Here is a 22,395-nt window from a genome sequence, read left to right as displayed (position 1 = left end):
GGGAGAGAGTGGCATGCATGGGAGAGAGGTGGTTGAGAATAGGTTAAGGTTTAGGTTTAGGAAATCGGGTTTGGGTTCGGGGTCCGGTTTATGTTTGGGTTTTCAAGTTTAAAGATAGGTTTAGGTTAGGGAGTTACGATTAGGATTAGGTGTAGGTTTAAGTTTAGGGAATTGAGAATACATTTAGGTTATAGGTTTAGGTTTAGGTTTTAGGTTTTAGGTTAAGGTTATATGTTCAGGTTTAGGTTATAGGTTTAAGTTAAGGTTGAGGTTTAGGTTATAGGTTAAGATTTTAGGTCATGGATTTTGGTTTAGGATATAGGTTATAGGTATAAGTTAAGGTTTAGGTTTAGGTTTAGGTTTAGGTTTAGGTTATAAGACATAGGTTTAGGGAATTGAGAATAGGTTAAGGTTTAGGTTTAGGAAATCGGGTTTGGGTTCGGGGTCGGGTTTATGTTTGGGTTTTCAAGTTTAAAGATAGGTTTAGGTTAGGGAGTTGAGATTAGGATTAGGTGTAGGTTGAGGTTTAGGGAATTGAGAATACATTTAGGTTATAGGTTTAGGTTTAGGTTTTAGGTTTTAGGTTAAGGTTATATGTTCAGGTTTAGGTTATAGGTTTAAGTTAAGGTTGAGGTTTAGGTTATAGGTTAAGATTTTAGGTCATGGGTTTTGGTTTAGGATATAGGTTATAGGTATAAGTTAAGGTTTAGGTTTAGGTTTAGGTTTAGGTTATAAGACATAGGTTTAGGGAATTGAGAATAGGTTAAGGTTTAGGTTTAGGAAATCGGGTTTGGGTTCGGGGTCGGGTTTATGTTTGGGTTTTCAAGTTTAAAGATAGGTTTAGGTTAGGGAGTTACGATTAGGATTAGGTGTAGGTTGAGGTTTAGGGAATTGAGAATACATTTAGGTTATAGGTTTAGGTTTAGGTTTTAGGTTTTAGGTTAAGGTTATATGTTCAGGTTTAGGTTATAGGTTTAAGTTAAGGTTGAGGTTTAGGTTATAGGTTAAGATTTTAGGTCATGGATTTTGGTTTAGGATATAGGTTATAGGTATAAGTTAAGGTTTAGGTTTAGGTTTAGGTTTAGGTTTAGGTTATAAGACATAGGTTTAGGGAATTGAGAATAGGTTAAGGTTTAGGTTTAGGAAATCGGGTTTGGGTTCGGGTCGGGTTTATGTTTGGGTTTTCAAGTTTAAAGATAGGTTTAGGTTAGGGAGTTACGATTAGGATTAGGTGTAGGTTTAGGTTTAGGGAATTGAGAATACATTTAGGTTATAGGTTTAGGTTTAGGTTTTAGGTTTTAGGTTAAGGTTATATGTTCAGGTTTAGGTTATAGGTTTAAGTTAAGGTTGAGGTTTAGGTTATAGGTTAAGATTTTAGGTCATGGGTTTTGGTTTAGGATATAGGTTATAGGTATAAGTTAAGGTTTAGGTTTAGGTTTAGGTTTAGGTTATAAGACATAGGTTTAGGGAATTGAGAATAGGTTAAGGTTTAGGTTTAGGAAATCGGGTTTGGGTTCGGGGTCGGGTTTATGTTTGGGTTTTCAAGTTTAAAGATAGGTTTAGGTTAGGGAGTTACGATTAGGATTAGGTGTAGGTTGAGGTTTAGGGAATTGAGAATACATTTAGGTTATAGGTTTAGGTTTAGGTTTTAGGTTTTAGGTTTTAGGTTAAGGTTATATGTTCAGGTTTAGGTTATAGGTTTTAGTTAAGGTTGAGGTTTAGGTTATAGGTTAAGATTTTAGGTCATGGGTTTTGGTTTAGGATATAGGTTATAGGTATAAGTTAAGGTTTAGGTTTAGGTTTAGGTTTAGGTTATAAGACATAGGTTTAGGGAATTGAGAATAGGTTAAGGTTTAGGTTTAGGAAATCGGGTTTGGGTTCGGGGTCGGGTTTATGTTTGGGTTTTCAAGTTTAAAGATAGGTTTAGGTTAGGGAGTTACGATTAGGATTAGGTGTAGGTTGAGGTTTAGGGAATTGAGAATACATTTAGGTTATAGGTTTAGGTTTAGGTTTTAGGTTTTAGGTTAAGGTTATATGTTCAGGTTTAGGTTATAGGTTTAAGTTAAGGTTGAGGTTTAGGTTATAGGTTAAGATTTTAGGTCATGGATTTTGGTTTAGGATATAGGTTATAGGTATAAGTTAAGGTTTAGGTTTAGGTTTAGGTTTAGGTTTAGGTTATAAGACATAGGTTTAGGGAATTGAGAATAGGTTAAGGTTTAGGTTTAGGAAATTGGGTTTGGGTTCGGGGTCGGGTTTATGTTCGGGTTTTCAAGTTTAAAGATAGGTTTAGGTTAGGGAGTTACGATTAGGATTAGGTGTAGGTTTAAGTTTAGGGAATTGAGAAAGGTTAAGGGTATGGTCCCTGCAAAGCAAATACAGATATAAACAAGGCCATCCGACGCAAATGTCAAGGCCCCTTCCAATGTTGTCCATAAAAATTGGGACTACTTCATCATGGTCATAATAGCGGTTTCCTCTTTCCAGGGAACCCGCTCTTCCGAATAGCTCCGACGCATCCGGGTATGCTCCATTAATTTCGATCAAATACATAAACACGGCCTATCCAAATGGACAGCCAAGTGGGCCTAGGAAATGGAGAGCTTCATCATGGTCATAACGGTTCCCACCTTCCAGGGACCCCCGCTCATCCGGATAGCTCCGACGCACATCCGAGTCTGCTCCATTAATTTCGAGCAAATTTAATGGAGCAAATACGTAACCACTTGGTCCCAAATACTTACTTTATAAAAGAAAATCTCCCCTGTTTTTTCAAATTTTCTATTTCGATCTTTTTTAGCTCAAATCCATGTCAATGCATGAGAATCATACATAAACATGGATTTTAAGCAAAATACATGAGGGAAATTACAACATAGATATCATGCACATGATATCACATAATATACTGTTTAATGAACTACACATGTGCATTCTTGACAAGAGACGTACCAGATGCTTGAATCTGAAATATGCAGCTCCAACCCTCCCACATACAACATCCACTTGAAAGAATGCACATAACCGTCATGCTTGAGTAATCAATATAGGAATGTACAAGTAAAACTATAAAACCAGAGATACTCACTACATTTTCAAGATCTCCTCCATAGTTGACGATTCATTCTAAAGCCCTTCTCCCTCCTCCTTTACCCGGGCTTGGGACCGGCAATGCAAGGAGTTGCATTGGCGGAGTTAAAAAAGAGCTTAGGCTCCATTTGATTTTCAAAAAAAAAATATTTTTATAAATACTAATGTGATGACCAAATGGAGCCTAAGACTATAAATACGTTCAAATATAGAGTACAAAATTCATTCAATATTAAAAGAAATAAAAAAACAAGTGCCAAATTAGTTCAAAATGCACACAACAAGTTCAAAATTAATTCAAAATGCACACAACAAGTTTAAATTGAGTTCAAAATGCAGACAACACATGTTCAATTATACAGTACCAAATTTGTTCAAATTATTGAATTCTCAAAGCCTCTTTCTCCATTGCACAAATGATCCTGGACCGGCCTCTCCAAGTGTAGATGCGAACCCATCTTCTTTCCACAAAGGAGCGTGAGGTTGTATAACCTCAGTCAGGACAACAACAAAAGCTCCATCCTCTAACGGTTCGCAATGGACAGTTGCATTTGGATTAACTTCGTGTACTTCACCACGAGCAACTACACCACGTTTTTCAAAACCAAGCAAGTCGCATCTCTTACCGATATATATAATATCCGGCTACATTTACACATAAAATGGCATTGGTATTGTTAGCGTTTATAATATAATTGTAAGCTCATTATAGTAAAAAATTTATACTTGCATACCGAAGTAGATTTAGCGACTGTTGGTGATGAGAGATTTTGAGTATACTGTCTATCTTTCTGCATATCAACCAATGTTTTCTTCATCTCAACTATATCTTGGGTCATACCATCCAATTTTTTCTTCACCTGAGATAACTCTTGAGTTACGCTCTCTTTTTCTTTTGTCACATTCTCTACCTTTGAACGAGCAGGGGCTGACTTCTTCAGTCCGACCTTACTTATTGAGCAACCTAGACCCCGCATTCGCCCTCTATTGTCAGACCCAACTGTAAAATATTGTAAATCAAGTTATTAGGATATTCATAATTACCGTAAAACTTAAGTAATTTTTAAATTTTATTAGTACCTTTGTAAGGGCATCATCCATGCCGGTCATCCTAGAAGTAGGATTGCTACTATAGAACTTATCTAGTTTTTCCTGTGAAAAATACAAATGAATGCAATATAATTCAAAGTTATACATAAGCTTTTCATAAGGGTACTAGTTAGTGGTGCGAGGGATACACTTACAGTAAGTTCAGGATATTGGACAACTTTGTCCTTTCTTGTATGGGCTCTTAAGAAGACTTCACATCTACCTATCTCGACATCAAAGGTAAGATTCTTCTCCATCGCCTTTGGCACATTATATATCATTCAAATACACATCATTAATAGATTTAGATGAATGATAATTCAAATTTAAATTCAATTTTAAACTATAATATCTATTTTTAAATACATACCATCTTATGGCGAGTAACAGCCATGCTGTGCCTCCCAAGACACGCAGGTCCTTTTAGCTTGGCCCGATTGACTTTATTACTTGCGCTTACCCTCTTGAATTCCTCGGTGGTACGTTAATCCACGAAGGCCTTCCAATCCTCCATAGGGATACCTGGGGGGGCAGGACCATCTCTTACAGCAATAGGATCCTTGTTTGTAATATATTTTGTAGTCAATCTTCTCTTGTAATTCCTCCACGCTTCATTGATGCGTTTTATAATGTAATCAAGACTTGCAGCCCAACTTTGACCCTCAAACTCATAAAACTGTGACAATCTTTCTGTGACCATATGAATTTGTTCATGAGGCACTTGGCGAAAGTCCGGGTATATGATCGGGATATGAGAACGGGTGAGGACACCGACATGCGATGCAAAGTCTCTGTGATCGGAACAGTCCTCATTCGGTTGCCCGAATTCATTCGTCTTTAGGACTTTTTTCCTATCAGGTGGCATAAGTAAAGAGACCCCCCTAGTAATGCCTTTTTTTTAGATGAAGAAGAAGCTGACACAATTACATCAAAAGAATAACAGTTATATATACACATCATTGATTACTGCTAGTATATAAGGAAAAGGAAATTTACATATATAACTAAGGAGAAGTATCTTATTACCTTCGGTGTTGCTTGAATCTGTACTCCCAAGCACCTGCGCACCCAATACCTCTGGTTGTGAATCCATGTACCTATTTCTTCCCTAATATGAAAAGATAAGAAAAGATTTTTTTTTAAAAAAGCTAATAGTTAAGAAATAATTTAGATCACAGATAAAGTACAAAAAATTCACTATATTATCCAAACCTTGTTTAAACTTCCTCCAATAAATATCATTCTGTTACATTCTTAAAAAATACAAACAAATCAGTAGATTCTCTTCGATCGTTTTCTTTTCTTTGTTTTCTCGACCACAACACTGACATCTTCAGATTCATTGAATATCAATTCATCAACCATTGCTAATGAGGTGAGATCAGGTCCTGCATCGGCATTACTTATAGCCCTTAATTGTTCCGATAGAACGCACGTCTCTTCTTTGACAAAATTTTTTTGGGGAACCTCCAAGACCACATGTCAGTCAGGATTTTTTGGATCTCTGGAGTAGAAAACTTGCGTGGTATGCTCTGCAAGAATGAAGGGCTCGTCACCGACTTTGTCTGAACTGTAAATACTAGCCAAATTTACTAATCTCAAATTCGCTTCTGCATCAAAAGAAACACCATGATGTGTCACTTTCACCCAATCACACTTAAATAGGACGGGCTTGTACCCTGTTTGGTACTCCAATTGGATAATTCTACGAAGGACTCCGTAGTAAGGTTGATTTTCATCCACTGTATTGATATCCTTAGCACTTGATCGAAAGGTTGTCATACCCTCTGTCCTAACCCCACTGTTTTGGTTCGTTTTATTCTCCTCATAGTCCTTAGTGACAAAGAGGAAACCATTAATACAATATTTATTGTATTGCATTGAAAAAGCTAGAGGTCCTCTCACAATATCTTTAAATTCATTATCGTCAGATTCAATGAACTCTGGTTGCCTCTTCAACCAAGATATGAATTCGTCCTCGTTAGGCACCCTGTTGATCCTCTTATAGCATCGCTGTAAGAAATCTTTGTGCTTCTTGCGCGATATTCGATAACATTGTTATATTGAAATCGCATAAAGTAAAGAAGATAAATATATATATATACATATATATGAGCTTATTATACATACCATTCCCACTCGTCGTAGCTGGGATGACTCTTCAGTACCCATCTACGAGCTTGTTCGTATTCGATACCCGCTAGGATAACACTTTGACTTGAACCTACTGGACCAACGTCGTCATCATTAGGGTCATCATCAACGATATCTTCCAACTTGCGTAGTCCTATAATGACTCCGTTAAACCGTTTCTCCATCTTTTCCAGTAGGCTTGTTTCTGTTTTCCTTTATATTGGTTGCCGAATATAACTCTCCTCTTGGATGTACTGCTCTGCAATACAACCCTCAGGTCATGTCTTGTTATGGACATAGGCCTTGAATGTCTTCATGAACCCGACAAAGTTAATGATACATTATATATACATACAAATGTAGATGTTAAGCCGATTTATTCTTATTAAGCTCACAACGTACCTTTCGAATGGATACATCCATCGATAGTATACAGGACCACATATGCGAGCCTCGTAAGCCAAATGGATCGACAAATGCATCATAATGACAAATATCGATGGCGGGCATATAGTCTCAAGCTGACATAACGTCCTAGCCATGCCTCTCTCGAGAGTAAGGAGTGTTTGAAGGTCTACGGTTGTCGAGCACAAGGCATTAAAGAAGGTGCAAAAGCTTGTAATTATAGGACGAATGACCTTTCTATCCCTGAATGCATGCTGGATGAGAACTGGGAGCAGATGTTGCATCAACACATGATAAGAATGAGACTTCATTCCCTTTAAATTCACGCAATCTTCCTTTACGATGGTCCTCCAATTCACACTAAAACCGATCGGAACACGCAGCTCATGCAAAGTCTGGATGAAAAGTTTTTTCTCTTCTTTTCTTAGACAGAAAGGACTTTGTTTCTGAATCACCTTGCCATTGTTCTTTTTCAGCCATAGACGCTTCTTAATTTTCAATTGTTTCAGGTCTCTGCGTGCATTAGCATCATCCTTGGTTTTGCCAGGCGTGTTCAACATCAAGGCAACAAGGATTTCACATATATTTTTCTCAATATGCATGACATCAAGGTTGTGACGCACGGGAATATCTTTCCAATACTCCAGATCAAATAATATAGACCGTTTGAAGAACCACGGTGATTCAACATCATCCGCTAGCTCTTGTCGGCCTCCATCAATACCCCTTATATTACTCTTCCTAGTCTTCCCCCACTGCATATTCAAGTTCGCGGTTTGTCTTTCAACCTCAATCCCGTCCAGACGAATCGGTTGACGTCGTATCTCCACCTTCTTGTTGAACGTGCCAGCACTTGTGTCCTTCCTAGCCTGTTCTGACATTGACAACCATCATCTGTGACCCATATAAACATGTTTCTTTCCATATTAAAGTTGCAAGGAATCAGTGTTAGGACCACATATAGGACAACCATACTTACCATTGGTCCTATAGCTAGAAACATTAACATATGTTAGAAAGTCGTGAATTGTCCAGAGCAGAACGACACACATGTTGAATTTGTTTTCATGTTATGCATCGAATGTCGTGACCCCTTCTCGCCATAACTTTTGCAGTTCATCAATCAATGGCTGTAAATAAACATCAATATCCTTTCCTGGTTGTCGCGGTCCCTCAATGAGCAAAGTCAACATAGTAAACTGAGGTTTCATGCAAAGCTTTGGTGGAAGGTTGTACGTCACACACATAACGGGCCATGAACTATGCGACATACTGAAAGTGCCAAATGGGTTAAACCCATCTGTAGCCAAACCCAATCGAACATTGCGAGGCTCAGCTGAAAAATCTGTATACTTGTCATCAAGATTCTTCCATGCAATAGAATCAGCCGGATGCTCCATCTTTTCATGTTGAAATTTTCTGGTTGAGTGCCAAGACATTTCTTTCGCCAACCATGGCACACTGAACATTCTTTGTAGCCTTGGTGTTAATGGAAAATACCTTAACACCTTCCTAGGTATTGTAGATCCTTTTTTCTCAGAACCCATTTTAGTCTTGTACTTAGAAGTTTTACAATTTGGACAAATGGTTTTCATCTCGTTCTCTCTCCAGTATAAGATGCAGTCATTTGGACAAGCATGGATTTTCACATAATCAAGACCCAACTTTGTAATGATCTTCTTCGCTTGGTAGGTATTAGTTGGGGCCTTGTTACCGGAAGGTAACACCTTCTTTAGTAGTTGAAGGAGCTCTGTAAAGCTTTTTTCACTCCATCCATGATTCACCTTTAATTTGAAAAGCTGTACAATGAAAGTCAGCACGGTGAAATCTTGGGCCCCAGGGTATAGCTCAGTCATTGCGTCTCGTAGATTTGCTTCAAACTCATTAGTTTCATTTTCTCCGAAGACGCCTTCAACTATAGGGGTCACGTTGGGCTCATCCTGTACAACTTCATCTAGGTTATTACCACCAAGTTCTTGAACGATCGCATTGTGAACCTCATTTAAGTTCGAGACACTATGATATTGTTGGGAACTTGATTCACGTACAGTACACTTAGGTGATACATGTTCCCCATGCATGTTCCAAACCCTATAGCTTGGGTCGAATCCATTTTTCATTAGATGTATTTCCATATCATCATAAGAAACCAGAAAATGTGCACATCTGCAAGTGGTGCATGGACAAGGAACAAATTCTCTACCAGGAAGGTTTTCTTGTGCAAACTTTGAAAAACTTCTGATTCCAGAAAGAAAACGTGGGTCAGGGAAACTTAGTGTCATCCACTCCCTATTCATTACAGCCAAATCTCGATTAACCAATGGGTCCATTTTCAACCTGCACCTTACCAAAAATTAAAGTTGAAAATTAACCTAATGCACCATCCTCCTCAAAAGTTGAAAATGAAGGAAGTGCTATCAGATGATTGGACCCATACAGATATTATCTACCAAATACAATGTATTAAGGAGTTTGCCATCATTGTATTTTTACAAAAAATTAATAATGTAATTAATAAGTATAATATTAAACCACTTGCATAGATGAAAAGTATCGCATGCAATTCTAATATATCAAGCTAAATGATAAATCGTACCAGTCAAAGACTTCACCACACAAGGGCAATGGAATGCTTACAAAGACCTAGGATGAAGAAACCACACAAATATCAGCTCTATCCAAAATTTCTTCAACCCACATTAAGTTTTAATGGTGAATTACCACTGTTTCCTATGCATCCAATCCATTCATATAGTATTGGCTCATCATGATGAAAAAAACTATCCAAAAATTGTATTATTCTGAGATTGAAGTGGACCATATGATGTATATTTACAATTTTTAGGTATAATTTTATAAGTGGCCAGACTAGGAGTTGAAATAGCCTGATTTTTTGAATAAAAGCCAAAAATATTTACCCCCAAGCTTGATTCCTGATGAATGCAATGCAGTGGATTAATATGTTTTATGACACGTGTGGTGGATGAGTCACCAACATTTTAAAAAATGGTGTAAATGCACATGCTAGTCTAACACTTCAATCATATTTCTCAATATATATATGAATGCCTATGCCAGTAACATAAAAGACATTGTAAATAAAAAATTAAAAAAAAATAAAAAACATAGAAATTCAAATTGATGTCACAATCTGACAAACCCAAAAAAATAATAATTCTGGAATTCCTTTCAGGATCTTAAGACAATCCACTGACATCACCATCATTACCTTTAAATCCCATCCAATCCACCCTAATCCCTTTAAAATTGCTTGGGACGTGTTTGGTTCAAGGGATTAAAAGGGATTGGAAAGTTTAATCCCAGGATTGGCCAGGTGTCCCAAACAGACCAAAAATAGCAATCCCGGGATATAGCAATCCCATAGATCTTGCACCAATCTATTGACGCAACTATCATTACCTTGAAATTTGTACAATCTACTCTAATACCATCCAAATCCATCCAATCTGCCCGGCCAAACAGGCCCTAATGGTGGGCATTCAATCACCACAGTTTCCTATGGTGTGGTCCACCTGAGATTTGGCCCTAAAATGAAGTTGAAAAAATGAAATAACTTATGTTTGAAGTCATCATCCCAATTTTTTTAAAAATAGGGGCATGATAACTTTCTTTAACTTAGTTTCAAATGGGGCCACCATATTCTCTTCGTCAAATCCACTCCGTCCATCGGGATTATCCTGCAATGTTAGGTACCGGGACAAAAACTAACCCGATCTAAAATTTAGGTGGGCCACACCACAAGAAACTATAGGGGCAAGATGAACATGATCAGTTTATGTCTAGTACGTTCCATCTAAACTGTTCATCAGATACCCTTCGCCCCTCCAATAAATATTTCCATATTACAAAGGAAATATTAATTGTTAATTCCATACATCCTGCTGCTGGATACATAGGCACCACATGGTACCAAAATAATTTCTCAAGAGAATTTTATTTTGCCAAATATATGATTTGGAAACAAACCTCGATTTTCTTAAGAAAATGTTTTTTTTAATTTTTTTTTTAATTTTTTAATTTTTTATTTTTTACACGCGCGCACACCCCCACACAAACCTCAATTTTCTTAAGAAAATGTTGGTGATGATAAACAAACATGATAAACACTATTTCCTTTCCCACATTTTCTTGAAAACAAGGTTTCTTTGGAAATACAATTTCTTTTCTCACGCTTTTCACAAATCCAAATTAACGGGCCCTTAGTTCATTGTGGATTACTCTTTCTTTCTCGGCATCATGGTACCACTTTTACTGTTGTTTTAGTTTATGTGGACAACGTCCTTGTCATTGGCGGCAACGACAAAGTCATCTCTGTTTTAAAGACCTTACAACATCAATTTCATATTAAAGACCTCAGACCGTTTAAGTACTACTTGAAAATTGAAGTTTCTCACTCCCATCAACCATTTACTTAAGCCAACGAAAATACACTCTTGATATCTCATCCTATGTTGGTTTACTTGGTGTCCGTCCTACAAACTTGCCTATGGATCAAACTTCAAACTCATGGATGTAGAAGGGGATCTTCTCACCGTTTCGATTTCATATTGTCAATTGGTTGGATGTCTTATCTATCTTACTATTACTCGGTTGGATATTGTATATTCTGTAAAATCCTAGTCAATTCACCTGAGATGTATTGTGGTGCCGCACTTTGTGTTCTCTGATTTTTGAAAGGATCTCCAAGCCAAGGTTTACTTATGTCATTTTCCAGTTCTCTTATGTCGAGAGGCTATTGTGATTTTGATTGGGCTAGTTGTCCTATTACCAGTTGCTCTCTAACTGGTTATTACACTTTTCTTGGCAATTCTCCTTTCTGGTGGACAATAAAGGAGTAAACCATTGTTTCTTGATCCTCGGCCGAAGTAAAATATGGCTCCATGGCTACTACCAGTTTTGAACTAACTTGGCATATCTATTTCCTTCACAATCTTCAAGTTTGCAATTTTCAGCCAACTTCTATTTTTTGTGACAATCAAGTTGGTCTTCACATTACTAACAATCAAGTCTTTCATGAATGTACAAACCACATTGAGCTTGATTGTCACATGTTTGTAAAAAGATCAAATCCAGTTTTATTCATCAACTGTCTTATGTTCCATCAAGATTCCAAATCCCCAATTTATTTACCAAAATGATGGTGATGGAATATTTCCAACAGTTGAGCTCCAAGTTGAGTGTTCTTAATACTCACTCTCCAACTTGAGGGGGGTTTCACATTGTAAATATATAAAATTTATAAATTGATCTTAATTACATTATAGGATTTGTAACTAGCCTTGTACAACTAATCTTAAATTAAGAGATTGATGAATGTATGTTTTGTTTCTTTTATAAGAGGACATTTCCTCTTTTGATGCAAGAAATAAGGAAAATTTCCCAACTTAACAGTGGTGCGTCAAGGTGCCCCCTGTATGGATGGTCCCAAATATGGAACCGTTCAATTCATTCAAAGAAACCACACAAATATCAGCTCTATCCAAAATTTCTTTAACCCACATTAAGTTTTAATGGTGAATTACCACTGTTTCCTGTGCATCCAATCCATTCATATAGTATTGGCTCATCATGATGAAAAAAACTACCCAAAAATTGTATTATTCCGAGACTGAAGTGGACCATATGATGTATATTTACAATTTTTAGGTATAATTTTATAAGTGGCCAGATTAGGAGTTAAAACAGCCTGATTTTTTGAATAAAAGCCAAAGATGTCATATCGAAAAAATTAGAAGGATATAAATATCAGGTGGTCCACACCCCATGAAAACAATACTGATTGGATATCCACCATTAAAATCCTCCTAGGGCCCACTGTACTATTTATTTGACATCCAATCTGTTGATTTGGTCAGACAGACCTAGATGAAAGGAAAACACAAAAATCAGCTTGATCCAAAACTTTTATGGCCACCAAAAATTTTTTAATGGTCGACGCTCATTCAACACTGTCTCCTGTAATGTGGTCCACTTGAGATTTGGATATATCTCATTTTTTGTCTCAAATATTACAATTATCTGTAAAAATAGATGGACGGCATGGATGAAACACATACATCATGGTGGGGCCCACGAGCACCGACCACCAGCCAAAGTTGGTGTCTCGGGGAGTAGCCGATCCGTTCCCGTTTGGCTGGGTGGATTGAAAGGGATTGAAAGGTATTATGGTGGATGGCACGGATTTCTAGGTATTGATGGTGTTGACGGTGGATTGTCTTGATACATGGGATTGCTATATCCCTGGATTGATATATCCGATCTGTTTGGCACACCCGGCATCTCGGGATTAAACCTTACCATCCCTTCCAATCCCTCGAGCCAAACGCGTCTCAGGCATTGGCTGTTGATCACCGACTCTGTTTGGCACGCCCGACCAATCCCAGGATTTAACTTCCAATCCCTTCTAATAACATCCAATCCCTTCCAATCAGACCGGCCAAACGGCCCTTAGATTTCAGAAACAGAAGGGGCAAATCCTTCCAATAGGGGCAAATCCTTCCAATCCCTTCCAATCCGACCGGCCAAACGGCCCTTACATTTCATAAACAGAGAGAGGGGAATGCGGATTGAACCTCTGAAAGATTTGAGAAAGAGATAAAGAGGAAAAGAAATATACTCACCGTACGATGCTTCTTCTTCTTCTACTTCATGCAGCGAAATGGGTTTCGGGAGATGCGGAATGCGGCCTTGAGACAGTGAGAGAGGGTGAGGGAGATCGGGAGATGAAGAGAGGGCAAGGGAACGAGAGAGACTGAGTGCGAGAGAGAGAGAGAGAGATGGAGACGGAGATGGAGAACGGGTTTCGGTTTTGAAGGGCGGGAGAAAATGGAGATGGGTTTCAGTTTTGGAGGGAGACGGGGTTTTGGACCGGCGCGTGACGGACGACCCTGAGTTGTTTTAAAATTTTAGTTACGTGGGGCCCACTGTGATGTATTTCATATATCCACTCCATCCAATAAATTTAAATTATTATTTTAAGGATGATAAAAAATTCATTTAGATCAAATCTTTAAGGTAACCACACAACAAATTAACAGTACACATTTAATTTATATTATTTCTTATGGTGTGGTCCACCTAGATATTCAATCCACATAATTTTTGGGCTCATGCAACAACATTATATATCCGAATTTTTGGACGGCTTAGATCAAATACATATATTCCAGTGGACCTCATGGATCCCCCTAAGCACCATATAGGTTATAGGTTGAAAGGTACGTTTTAGCTACAGAGAACCTAGGCTATAGCTACGGATTAAATCCGTAGCTATTTTGCTACGGATTTAATCCGTAGCTAAAAGCTTTCAACTTCCATAGCCTTTACTCGATTTTTTGGTAGTGCCCAATCCGATCCGACTCGGTTTTCATAACCGAATCGGACCTGGATCGGCTCAGGAAAGCAGGGGTTTGGGTCGGTCCAGGTCAGATGACCCGGACTCGGTCCTGAATCGGTCCAAATTCGAGTTATCCCATGTAGATTCCAGACCGAGTCGAGTTGAGCCTAATCTGATCCGACTCGGTCCGATGCCCAACTCTACCCTAAACCCTTTAATCGGGATTTATCAACATAGGTAGCACAATAGAAATAAAGTTTCTTGAGACTCACTAAGCCTAGACTAAATCTGATGTTTGTTATAACCAAATTCAAATCAGGCAAATTAGGATAAGAGTTGGTCTCAATGAATGACTCAGAGTATTTAACCTTAGGAGTGGAGAATCAAACAACCTAAGGTGAGGGATTCCTATAAGCTTACTTTAATCTAAGTTGATATGTATTATTTTGCATTTTACCTCACTAAAAAAAAAAGGGTGAAGATGACGGAGGTGTGGCCGTCTCCGCTACGGATTTTAGCCGTCGGAAATACTGACGACTACAATCCTTAGCCGAAACACCACAATCCGTAGCTAAAAGGTTGATTTTTAAGGGTGGACGTTCAATCACTACTATTTTCTTGTGGTGTTGTTCATCCAAGATTTATTTGGAGCTGACTTTATCAACCTTAAAAAATGGTTTAAAAATGGATTCACGGTGTGGATTAAACACAAACATCATGGTGGGGTCCATAGAGCCCTACTAGATCCAAAGCACAAGCCACCGTTGTCATTTTACGGTTAATGGGTGTGAGTTTTGCAATTTATGTAAAATAGTGGTGACTCGTTCATATAAAGAGTAGGTTTAATATATGGCTTTCAAGACCATCCAAATAATGGGTCTTGTTGTAGATGGTTTATATTTATAATTTTCTTATGTAATAGTATTTAACCATCTAATAAATGGACCCTTAATTGTACGGATGTGAACAGAGTTTATTTTATAAATTATGGAAAACATACATTTTCCGGATTTGAATTCTTATCCCATTTCAGCAGAGGAATTTCCAAATCCCTCTTTCGACCGCCTTTTCTTCCCCTCTGTTCCCGCTTTCGAGAGCACTCTCTTCATCTTCCGAGCGTCCTTCTGCCTTGCGGTGGCGTGATGATTCAGACCGTTCATCCAAAAGCTCGTATCTAGAAGCCGTGAATCGTTCGAGCGCCCTTCTTTCGAACGAACATTCTGAGTGATTGGAGATCATCATATTTCATGCTAAGGTGAGTCATAAATTTCCAAGTCCCTCTTTTAAGTTTGTGTGGATGATGAGATGTCTGACGATGGTGAGAAGAGGATTGCTGATGGTCCCACATTCAACCTGGACATGTTACCTCCCTGGCAAGTGGAATGGCCTGATTTTTCAGACCACGTGATGTGCAGTGCGGACTGTGGAATCCACCCGAGGCATTGCTCGGATGTCACGCTGTTTATACGCCAACCCACTTCGATCTATGTGGCGTACATTCACGCTGTTTATCCGTCAGACCATTTTAGAACGTGGCCCCAAAATTGAAGTAGATCCAAATATCAGGTAGACCACTCCATATGAAACAGCTGTGATTGAATGCCTACTGTTTAAAACTTTGAGGGCTCACTGTAATGTTTATTTTACATCCAAACGGTTGATAAGATAAAAAAGACTGGGATAAATATCAGCTTGATCTGAAACTTCTATGGCCCACAAGAAGTTTTTAATGGTCAATCACTATTGTTTCCTGTGTTGTGGTCTACCTAAGATTTGGATATGCTTCAGTTTCATGTCTCACGTGTTAAAATGATTTGGAAAATGGATGGACGGATTGGATATACAACACATGCATCAAGGTGGGCCCCACGATCATGTCCTGACTGAATCCGCTCCCCCATCTGACAATGCTTGTTTACTACCACGCGGCTGTCGAAAGAGCAGATTTGCGTCATATACACTGTCATTTTTTAAACGGTGGTGACTTATTGCGTTTATGATCGAATAAATTTTGGGACCCATTTCCGAGGCCCAGATAGTACAGTGATACTGTGTGTAAATGTTTTCGTGAAGTTGTTATGGCCAGACTCTGCAATTTCAGTTTTAAGGGTTGGACGGCACTCACACATCATGGTGGGTCCAACAGCTATAATGTCCGTCCAAATCATTCTCCGGTGGGTCCCATCATGGGTGCACATGTGCTTCCTGTTCTGGCATGTAACTAGATTCATCCAATGGTCCCCATTCAATTTTTAAAACTGAAAAAGTTCAATGACCACGAAAAGGGTCAAGCGTTCATGAGTTATGTTTTTAAGGAATGACCATCCATGATTGGCCCACCAGCTTATTGGGGTGAACCATCGAAAGGTGGGCCACGCTTGTAATGTTGGTGGCAGGGGTGCCAACCAAAGCATGGCCCATGCAATAATTGGACCTGTTTTACTAATTGGGCCTAGGATTTTTTATTTTTATTTTTTTATTATATATATATTTTTATCCATGCACCACACTGATTTTGCAGGAAAGATTTAATATCATAGAAGATGCCAAGGGTTACCCTGTGTGGCCCACTCATATGTGTGACCCACGTGTAAAGGTGGTTAGGCCCTTCACATGGGTTTCATACCAGTAATATATAAGGGTACAAAACTTCATTATAGAAGGATATTACACTTTTTTTTTGCACTTTACAGTAGAAAAAATAAATAAATGAACTGTCCAATCTTCTCCTCTCGTGTATGTCCCAAAACATGACCAATCACATGAATTTTTGTTTCTGTTTTATGTATTTTCTTTCAGGGATTAATAACATGGAATGGACTCCAATACAAGTTGTGGTGGAGTCGAACAAATGAGGGACCCACATGGTTTGTACAAGCCGTAGGCCTACTTTCAGTGGGTTCTGTCACAGCCCTAGCTCTAGTCACTGGGCTCAAGCTAGGTTAAAAACTTTAGGTACGGACAGTGGTTGAGCCAGAGCCTGGCCCATTGACATTACTATGGGTTGTGGGTTTGAGCCATATATCCCAAAATGCCTCCATAATCCTAGTTGTCCACTTCAATTGGATTTAACTGTAGTTTTTAACTGAGTCTACTACCTTGGGCTGTTAAAAAGAGTATAGACGGCTCATGTTGAAAGGGCATATATATAACATGGTGGACCTCACTGAGCTTGGGCGTTTTACGCTCAGCTTAAAATGGGATGTTTAACTTTTTTTTTTAAAAAAAAAAATACATTTTGTTCCATTAGCTGTACAAAATTATTAATCCTAAACCTAATAACATGAACCACCAATGATAGAAATACAACAAGGGACTCAAAGATTTCTGGAGTATGAATTTGTATGTTTCCCATTACACTTTTTTACTATGAAGTTCAAGGAAAAAAACTAAAAAAATAATAGCCAACTTTGATTTCCAGTTTCTATTATTAACCTCTTATGCTTTGATTTTTTGGTATGATGAACTTGTTATTGAATGGCCTTGTGTGCATCTTGACCTTGTGTCGGTTTCACATTTGCAAGCATCCTGACCTTGTGTGCGGTTGGTGGTTCCCTCAGACTTGGGTAAGGAAAATTGGATGTGTTTTTTGTTCCTAATTGCATTATTTCAGTTAGACAGTTCAATCGAATGATCTGAACTATCCTTAAAGCCTAGAGCAGATTTCTAAGGCTAGCATGCATAGATTGAATATGCAGATAATGCAGATTTCTAAGGCTATCAAATCCATCGAGTTTGACCTTGAGAAGACGAAGAAAGTAAGTTTCAGATGCACACAGCATGTTGTACAAAGATATATTGTTGAATAATTTCATGGGGAGATTTTCAGAATCTCTAGCTTTGGGATGTGATTGCTTATTCACATCCCATTTGAAAAATATTCTCTGCTCAGGTGGAATTTTGACCTATTTCAATGTCTGGAAGTATGATTATTCTCTTCTTAGTATTACTAATTAGTTTTTATGTACTCCAATCTCAAGTATTGCAGGCAATGGTGATGAAGCAAACGAGGATTGCTGAGTCACTGGATAGCCTTCAGGACTCGAAATGTCAGGTAATATGCTTTTCCGCTAATTTCTTTCCATCTGCATGCTAATAAATCCAGTCTTTCAATGAAGAGTTATGTGATCCTTAAATACACACCAATGTCATTCGGTCTTGAGTCTGTGCCAGCCTAACCCATGGATTCCACGATCCTGGATGATAATCTCGTGGGTTTGACCAGGGATGGACTGCACCCCAAAGATCACTCCCATTCTGACATTCATAACTGAAGTGATCGGTATGTGGCCTGCCTACAAATGAATGGGATAGAAAACAGTTCATGTACTGTCCTCATTGAATGATATATATAGAACTTAAGCTTGGATGTCGAGGTTTTTCTGATCTGGGATTTTTAGGGCATCTGACCTTTCCACACTTGCATCTCTCAGTGAATTATTACTGTGTGAGGGCATCTGCAGCCTTTCTCCCATTCAATAAATAAATAAATAATGCATCCTATAGGATGATGCACACTTCACAATTCTATGGAGTGAAAATATGTACTATGATCGGGGAATTGGAATTGTATTCTGACAATTTCCAATTTTGATGACTGCTAATCTACAGTTTGGGAGGTGTGCCATGGTAGTAGTATTATGGCTTTAAGAGGAATTTTTACCCATCAAGGTGGTGCTATTGGAGTTTTTATGCCTGACTTAAGCTCAGAAAGTTCTTGGTGTAGTGAAGTTGAAGATAAACTAAAATTGAATTCCATAGCAAAGAGAGCAAGGGAAATTGATCTGAATATGCAATTTTCTGTCAGTGAATCTGAGCTGAGCATGAAGAGGCCAAAGTCAGAAGATTTTTCAAGTCCATTCATAAGCAGAGTGGCATCTAATCAGAACAGAAAATCTTCTTTGAAGATGGGAGCTCTGACATGAAGCACTTGCTGACTAATCAGCCCGAAGGTTGCAAACTGATGAAATTGATCACAGGTTGCATATGTTTTACCTTTTCTTATGAGTTCCTGTTTTCGGAGTTGCATTGCTAGTTTCGACTTTCGGATATTTGATAAAATGCATGGATATGCTGTCATGGTGGAATGAGCTGCATTATCTTTTTTGCTGCGTCGATTGTCTTGAGGCCAACGTTCTCTTGGGAATGAAGAAGCACTTGCTGACATCCTTTGATATCTGGCACTACAGATCTCATTGTTGTCCCCAACATTATTTATTTATTTTAATCTGTTTAATAATTGCTTAAGCTTAATTATGTTGGTTAGCATGAGGAGGTGATTATAAATAGTAACTATTGTTATTCTTTGCTACTAGATGTAGTTGGGTGCAATGACTGGTGCTCTGAAGATATAAAAAAAATTAAAAAAATTTCACAGTTGCAATAGGTGTTGAATTGAATTTAATTGAATCGTGATTCGTAAGACTTTTACATTTAATCTTAATTTGCAGCTTGCCCTTTCATTTGGTTGGGAACTCGTTTCTAAGTTTGCAAATTGAATAACTAAAATCTAGAAAGCCATCTCCTTACATTTTGCATTATATGCATTTGTTCCATCCTTGTTGTCTCTGGAGTCACTTATGCCATTAAATATTATTTTGTGCCTTGCTAAAAGTCAGAGTCGAGACATCTTTGGTATGTGGAACTACAGATCTTGTCATTGTTCCCAACATTATTTCTTTCTTTTGATCTGTTTAGCAATCTTTTGATATTTTGTAACAGTAGTGGGATTCGGGAGTGGATTAGGACCCTCTTTCATGCAGTTTTTTCTTTAATCATCATCATGATCATCATCTCCATAAAAGTTGACAATATCTCCCTATGTCTTATCTTTCAAAAAATTATTTGCCTGTCTTCCGGTTGCCTTATAGCATGATCTTAAGTCTTAACATTTTTCTTTCTTCCAGAAACTTCGTGTTTGGTGTCGGCTTCCAAATGGGCAATGGAAGATGGGAAGGATACAATCAATTTCAGGGGTGGATACTGTTATTTCGCTTTCATATGGGGAAATGAGTAAATCACTCGTGGGTTTCTTTTAAGCAACAACTATCGAGTGCCTTAAGCTGGTTGGATTAACTATATCCTGATTTTACAAGCAGGTGGCGGCAGTGTCCAGTGAAAAGCTATTACCTGCAAATCCCTCTATCCTTGAGGGTGTCGATGATCTTATTCAGCTTAGTTACCTGAATTAGCCCTCAGTTCTCTATAACCTTCAGTACAGATATTCTCATGAAAAGATTTATGTTAGCATCATTCTTGAATTTTTTTTTTTCTGCTTAGTGTGATGTTGGTTCCACCTCCATTGCCTTTATTGACTTCCTTTCCCATTTATCTTTCTGTAGACCAAAGCAGGGCTTGTTTTGGTTGCAATCAATCCCTTTAAAGAGGTGTCTCTTTATAGAAATGATTTTGTTACAGCCTATAGATAGAAACTTATGGACAGTCCACATGTATACGCTATAGTAGATACTACCTTCAATGGGATGATTAGAGGAGGAATGGAAGAAACCTACCAAAGGATCCCCTAATTTCACTGAATTTTTGGATTTGCAGCATGAAAATGCTAATGTATTAGCTTATATGCACCAATGATCTCACATTTCACTGAATTTTTGGATCAGCAGCATGAAATGAAGAAATTCACAAAGATGACTGTGAAAATGATGAAGGAAGAGAAGTTGTACGCATCTCAGGGTGGTCATATTGTCCTATCACAGGTTTGCCTCTTTTTGTAAGATAAACAATTCTCCAAATCCAATTTTGGTGGGCCTTGTTTAATCTTGTTAATTGGATTTTACTCTTTGTCGAGTTCAGATAGAAAATGAATGACAACACAATCCAGATTGCCTTTAAAGATAAGGGGGCATCCTATGTTCAGTGGGCTGGGAATATGGCGGTGGTGCTAGGGACAGGTGTGCCATGGGTTATGTGCAAGCAAAGGATTCTCCTGATCCAGTGGTTAGTATGCTTACATATTCCATCCATCTTTCCTGCAAGAAATGAGCAGTTCACATCAGAGGTAATGAAGGATTAAAGATGCTTTTCTCTCTTTTTCTCTGTTTTGTTAATTGAAGATCAGTGCTTGCAATGGAAGGAACCGCGGAGATACTTTCACTGGTTCTAATAAACCCTACAAGCTTGTGCTATGGACTGAGAACTGACTGCTAAGTAAGTACAACTTCTTAATAATAAGCCTTAAATAATTAGTGCATTGGACCATTCGATTAATTAATGATTATATTACCAATGATAATACTAAAACAACAACAATAATGGACCGGGGGCTATCTTTTAAACTGGATACGATTTTAACGTTGAAACTCTTCCTCCATACGCATTGAATACATGCTGATCATGGAAAATTAAATAGTGAACAATTGCATGGATTGAAAATATTCTGAAAATTTCGGTGATTAGACGATCTCAACAGTTTGAGCATGTAGAACTTGGACTGCTGACAATTTATCCTTCATAACTGTGAAGTTCATTGTCATCAACTGGATGTTTATGGTCGTCTTATTAGCAAGTTTGGTGATATGTCCATCTACACTATGGGCCCATGATTTGGGCAGTCAGCATTGGCCTGTAAGTATGTGACATGTATGTTTAATGGGTTGGAGCATCTTATTGAGGTGTGGCTCACCAGATTTCAAATTTTCCCTAACAATAATATTAGGTCAAAAAGATGCATTTGAAAAAAAGAAAGAAGAAGAAGATATATTCGCGACCGAAGTCTAGTTTGCAGCCAAAGTCTAGATGTTTTTCAAATTCAAGAAGACCCATTTTACACGATGGCCTGTTTTTGAAAGAGACTTAACTGTATCAATTGGTTTGGTAATTACAGGTACAGGTCGTTTGGTGACCCACCATCTCAAAGATCAGTCGAAGATCTAGCATACTCGGTTGCTCATTTATTCTCGAAGAACGGCACACTCAACAACTACCACATGGTACAACTTGTTCTGAATTTCTGAAATAACTTCTCGAAGACTCAATGACTCAATTGTAATCAATTGAGACAGAGGAATCCTTTTCCCTGACAATATTATCTTTTCATCTGTACTGACAGTATCATGGGCGAACTGATTTTGGGAGATATGCTTCCGAGTTCGTAACAACACGCTACTATGATGAAGCTCCACTTGATGAGTATGGTTAGACAATTTGAACCCTTTCCTTCACCAATGAAATCTAATATTAATATTCCATATGAAATGTTGCTAGAGGTCACTGAATTTCTCTTGAAAATGTTTGTAAAAGAGAGCAAATTCAAATAGGAAGGTTGAACGTTCCTTGACAACTGAGATTATTATAATTTTGTCTTC

General features: G+C 38.1%; 1 long non-coding RNA gene across 1 annotated transcript; it reads left to right on the top strand.

Moving 5' to 3' along the window:
* The first annotated feature begins 15,104 nt into the window (after positions 1–15,104).
* On the top strand, positions 15,105–21,627 carry LOC131234784 (uncharacterized). Its single transcript, XR_009165777.1, has 4 exons — positions 15,105–15,326; positions 19,978–20,169; positions 20,695–21,028; positions 21,145–21,627. It is a non-coding gene; the product is annotated as an uncharacterized LOC131234784 (long non-coding RNA).
* The last annotated feature ends 768 nt before the right edge of the window (positions 21,628–22,395 follow it).

Source organism: Magnolia sinica, chromosome 19 (assembly GCF_029962835.1).
Source record: "Magnolia sinica isolate HGM2019 chromosome 19, MsV1, whole genome shotgun sequence".
Classification (NCBI taxonomy): domain Eukaryota; kingdom Viridiplantae; phylum Streptophyta; class Magnoliopsida; order Magnoliales; family Magnoliaceae; genus Magnolia; species Magnolia sinica.
Note: the sequence above shows the minus strand (reverse complement) of the source record. Positions and strands in the feature narration are given on the sequence as shown.